Raw genomic sequence first — 6,187 nt, forward strand, 5'->3', positions numbered from 1 at the left:
GCCATGCCAAATGAATCGTGAGCCGTAAGAAAAGTTATGCGCGATTTTTCATATTGGTCAATCGATTGACACTTATACCCAATCTATTGGGTTAGTGAAAAATATGCCATAAACATTTAGGACATTGTATTAATGAATGATAACGACTATATATTCCTTATTACCTTTTAAAACATACTTATCGGTTGTTTATAAGCCAACCAATCGATTGGGGCATTATGCAAATAGATCGCCTCATTAATTATGGCCCTAATTTGTTTTTGTGTCAACTTCTAGCCTATAAATAAATGCTCATTCTCTCATATTTTCACTGCCAAGATCATGAGCTCTAATATCTCACTCCTCAATCTCTCTTTCTAAAAATATTTTCTTTACTTTCTCTCACTTAAATTTAGCCGTAGTACTTTCGAGAAAGTTCTTTTGCAAGTGAGACATTTGTGTAATTCCATATGGGTATTATTGTAAATTCACCAAGGAATATTTATTTCTATATTGGTTGAATAATTTATCCAATTATGGATTGTTTATCTGGGTTCGAAACTATACCCTTTAAAAGCTTTAGTTTGGGGCTTTAGTTACTAACTCACTGGTTCAATTCTAAGGCTCAACCCGATACAAGTGTATGTTAATTAAAGAGATTTCGCTTGAGGGAATCATATAAGTGGATGAACTCACACTTGAGGAGAAGATTGTTAAAATACATGTATGAGTTGAAAGTCTCACATTGCTTGGAAAAGTATATGTTGAGTACTTTATAAGTGAGAGAATCCATATACCTAATGCCTTGAGATTTTGGGTGAATATGTGGTGTCTCTCTCGCTTGTGTGTTGTTTTTGACCCTGTGTGGATACTCCTCCTTGTGTTCCATAAGCCATTGCTAATGATAATAATAAATATTGATCTATCATGTACACTTATAAATTGCAATAACAAAAAGTAATAGGAAAAAGGGAAACAAAATAAAGCATATACTTAAGGAAATACCACAAATCCAATTGATCAATGACTCTTATTTTCAAATCATACACTTTCATTAGAGAAACGTTAGAGTTTAGAGAAAATAGTGGAAGAACAAACAAAGGTTTATACAAATAATAGATGGTAAAAGTAGAGTTTACTTGAAAATGTGATAAGATGGATGAGGAATGTCGATTAGAGTTATTCCACAAGTATAACAACAAGGAAGTACAATGAAATTAGGTACGTAGAGGACTAATATGTGAAGAATTCTAACTTGATGACTTCATTTATTCCATAAATTATATTTATTATTCACTTTATTCCTCTACTAAAGTTGTGGAAAAACCTTTTATTCATTCTCAGTTAGATAAGGCTTTCCCTTTCGTCCGCTTTTCGCTTTCTCATTTGCTATGAAGTGGTGATGGGATGGGATTTCAAGGAAAACTAGGTATGGCATAATCACCAATTTCCTTCAATCACGAAATTGCATCAGAAATCTAAGTGCTAACTCTTTGCCTCCAAAAATACAATGTTTTATTTACCGTTTGACCAAAAGTTTCACTTAATCATCATTATAAATTGATTAAATAAAAAGATAAAATAAAATAAAACAATATTGTAAGATCCCAATTTTGACCGTAAGATCCCTCATGATATCTCATCATATGCATTAGCATTAGGATCATACCTTAACATTCTCCCCCCCCCCCATCCATTGGGTTTTGTATTAGGAGAGATCACCAAGCACCATGTGATTGTATCATACATTATATTTTATCATTTCCTAACCAAAATACCAAAAATATGTCTTTGCATTTGTCTATCTCTTTTGTAGGTAAGGCACTTGATCACCTTTGATCTATCAAGTTCACATCTAGGGTTTAAGACCCTCATTGCAAAGAGCTAAACCAAAGAATGATCCACATTGGCTCTAGGCATCGTATATGATTCCCTATGGTCTTTACATGTTATTTTGATCAAGAATGCTTCAAGAGTTTGGGATTGGTTTGCCTTGGAAACCCTAGTTCATCTGGGTATCTTGTGTAACTTCTTCACCAAGCTTCTTCACCAGTTGATCAAATATTTCAAGGGATACTTCAAAAATCATTATCTTATACATATATGATCTCCCATGAGTCCCAAAAGTCAAGAGAATTGCAAGCTAGCAAGTTGGTTGATGGTGGTTGACCAGAGGAATTCATCTGATCAAAACTGAGGTCCCCTAGACCCCATCTCATACAATTTTTATCATATGAAAATGATTCCAAGATAAAAGTTACTCTAAATTACATTCCAAAAAACTTTCATGTTGAGGTATAGAGCTAGTTTTGCTTGGAAAGTCATTTTTTATGTTGAAAGATTATAGGTCATTTTGTCTAAACCCTAATTTGGAGGTCAACTTCCCAAGGCCATAACTTGCTCAATTTTTATGATATTAAATATTTCCAAGTTTCACAATCAAATTAAAGGTGTCTAATTCAATTTTTATGTTTGGAGTAAGAGCTGATTCAACTTTTATGAACATGTGATATGAGGATACATTATAGGTCATTTTGGACCAATACCATTGAACAAGTGATTTTCCTCAACTTCAAAAATGCATAACTCATTCATCCCAAATCCAAATGGGGTCATTTTTGTGACAATTTTTAAGGTTTTTGAAATATCTACAACATTTATGAAGACACTTTTCTCATTTGAAGCTCACATAAAAAGTTAGCCAAGGTGGAATAATTGAACATATGGCTTGACACTTAGAAATTTTTTTGACATGTTGAAATTTCCAAACTTCCACCTCAAAATTAATCATTATACAAGTTTCAAATGGAAAAGTGTTCAATATAAGAATTGTTCCCCTTTATCTAACTTTTCCAAAGAGTCTAAATTCATTTATTTTGGACAAGGTTTGAGGGGTCTGCGCATGGTCTGAACATGGCTGCATCATTTGGCAAGGATCAATCTTCAAACAACTACACAATTTTGCCTTGCACTCCAATTCACATTCAGACTCAATTTCATGTAATTGTGGACTTAATTGAGTAGCTTCATGGACCTGTACACGCCTGTGCAAGCATGCATCATGCAATTACCAAAATTGGAAACATTTTGAAATGTGTAAATAATACTTGCTTGAGCTATAAATAAGAGGCCCTTGCATCAGATTTAAGGACCCTTGCGCGCCAACTTTGCCTCCCACACTTGAAACCCTCATATTTGAAAGGAAAACCTGAGAACTTTCATTTGAAAATTGAGTTTGAATCTCACTGTGTGGAGATTCAAAAACTCCAGGATCCAAAGCTTTGTACCAATCCTAATCCACTTCTGCAAGCTTCCTAAGCAAGATCAAGCCCGAATTGAAGCAAGAGAGATCAAGTTCTGCACAACATTGAAGGTATTTTCCAGATTTTTTCTTCTCTTCGATTCTCTCTCAATTCTCATTAATTCTCTTGGATCTTTGGTTGTCTGAAGTCCTACCAATGTAGGCAAGAAGATTGAGTTGCTTTGAGGCCAAATTGAAGCAACACAGTTCATGTACCTCAAATTTCAACTCCATATATCTCTCAATATACTTGGGGTTAGGTTGAATTGAGGTCAGATTCTTGATCAGTGCCATTTTTTCTTTAAGATCATGTCCTTCTTTTTCATTTCTGTGATGGTGATGAGAGAACCAGTCCGGCCAAGGTCGCCTGAGAAGACGACCGGTGGTTTGCTCCGGCGGTGTGCTGTACAAGTTATGAGCCACATGATCAAGCCTTTGCGGTTTAATCTTGAGCGTTCCTTTTGATTACCAACTGTGTGGTGCGCTGACTTGAGTGTACCATGGAACGCATGTTTTCATCCACTTGACCTACCACCTCAATTAATGAGGGAGATCAAGTGGTCCACATTTTTCTGATTAATTGATTTTCATTTTATTTGTTTTATTTTCATTAATTCATATTAAATTTAATATTGATCCAAAAAATATGAGAGTTTCACCAAAAACATTTAAATAAATTCCTCTTTCATTTTCTGAATTAAAATTATTTTTTGGATCATTATTAATATTTTTTATGATTTAATTGATTTTGTGAATATTTTTAATTGATTAAAAATACTTTTAAGCTTCCAAAAATTCTGATTTTTTTTCTCCAAGATCCTTTGACCTTGTTTGACCTATGATAAATCTCATGGCCATTTCTTTGGTGTTTTGATGAGGTTTTAGGAAATTGACCAACCATAATATAATTTAAAGCATATTTTTTATTATTTTTAATTTATTAAATGCCAATTAAATTGTGTAGAGCCATTTTTAATTGATTTTTTGAGTTTGACTTGTATTGTTGGGTCTTGGTCAAGGTTGATTTGACTTTGCTAGGTTAAGATCATTGAATTTAGGGGATTGATGGAATGTACATTCATCTCCCAAAATGAATGAATGATCTTAATTTGGTAAAAGTCCTCCTTTGACCAATTTGTGTTTGATCCATTTCTCCTCCCTCTTCATCTCATTACCCTTCTTTATTCATTCATGTCATGGACCTATAATATCTCTATATCCTAAGGCTAGTTGATTGCAAAATCAACTTAAGTATGGATGAGATTAGGTCCCCCACTTTGCATATTCTTTTTGTGTGTGGTATGTTTCATGAGCATAGTCCAGTATACTATGTCTCTAACATGCATTAACACCAAAATTCTATTGCCCGACCTCAAATAGTTGTGACTTCTACATAGGTCCAATTACGATTGCTTAACATAGCGCTAAATTTTGACACAAAAGACATAACATTCTAGTTAATGAGATTGTAAGACTCCCCTCTTTCATGGTATTGTGTGGAAACTTGGTTTTTTTTCCTTCCTTTGGAAGATGTATTGGTTCAAGGATCCATGCTTGTGATAAGTGGGTTGAGTGTTTTCCAAAGAATGACTTAAACAAAAGAAAAGCAAAAGCAATACTAACTTCTAATACACTAACAATTAATCTTTAATTTCAAGTCATTTACTTTTAATGCACTTTAATTTTTAAGCTTTATCCATTTGCCACTATTCATACCATTCAAATTGTTTACTTTAATATCATTTTCCATTTGTCCACTTAGACCATATTTTGTGATATATTGCGTTTTTATATACTTGCTTGTTTATGTGGTCTTTTGACCTTAATGTACATAATAAGAACAAAAACCCTAAAAAACATCTTGTGTGGACTGTTGTTTTGATCCGAGACTATTGGACTTAGAATTTAGGCAACATTCCCTATGCAAAGGACTTGGCCAATGCCAACTTTCATGAAACCAAGTGCTTGTGAAATGAACATTCGTCTGATTTAATATTGGAGATCCATTTGAGTTCATCTGCAACATGATTATAGTGAAGTTATTATTTTGAACCCGTGCCTAATGCCATCCATGAAGTCATCTGATACATGGGAAATTATGAGGAAGATCATGGAGTTGCTAAGCTTGGATGTGGCTATCTTTATTTGATGCATTGCTCTTCAACTTGCTCTTTGTATATTTATTGTTGCTTGACTCTAAAGTCCAAGGGAATTTTGGGTTTCTATATGACATTCTTGTCTATTGGATTGCAGCCCACTGGTCATATCTTTCAACTCTTAACTTTTAAATTTATGCTTAGGATTAGTCTCTTCATCTCCTCCCCACTTATTTAATTTCAAAATCTCTCCCTCTTTTAAAAATATTCTTTTCCTGTGTCTGATTTCTAAAACTTTGACCATATTGCAAATTAGAAACCTTGGCCTTATGCCATTGCATTTTCAAACTTTTTCTTAATCAAACTTGTGAATAAACTTAATTATACTTGACTTAAAATTTCAAAAGCCAAAAGAACTAACACTCATTTAAACCATTTTTAGGCCCTTGTGCCTTTGTTAAACTTAATTTTTTATTAAAAGCAATGCACTCACTTTGAAATTGATACCACGGATTATGAGGTTTTGATCCCTCGTTTTATGTTGGTACGTAGGCACAAGTCCGAAGGTCTTGTCAAACAAAAAAATATAATTAATGAATTCTCTTCTCATCCCCCCACTCTATTTATTGCAAACATCATTTGTAAAAAACATATATGCATACAAAAAGGGCTCCCTAGGAGTACCTATGACACTTTGGGTGCTAACACCTTCCCTCTGTGTAAACAACCCCCTTACCTGTAATCTCTGGCATTTTATTAGTTTTGATTTGAAAACTTCTTATCTTTTTTTGGGTTTTGTTCGTACTTTTCC

The sequence above is a fragment of the Lathyrus oleraceus genome, chromosome 5, assembly GCF_024323335.1.
Source record: "Lathyrus oleraceus cultivar Zhongwan6 chromosome 5, CAAS_Psat_ZW6_1.0, whole genome shotgun sequence".
NCBI classification, from domain to species: Eukaryota; Viridiplantae; Streptophyta; class Magnoliopsida; order Fabales; family Fabaceae; genus Lathyrus; species Lathyrus oleraceus.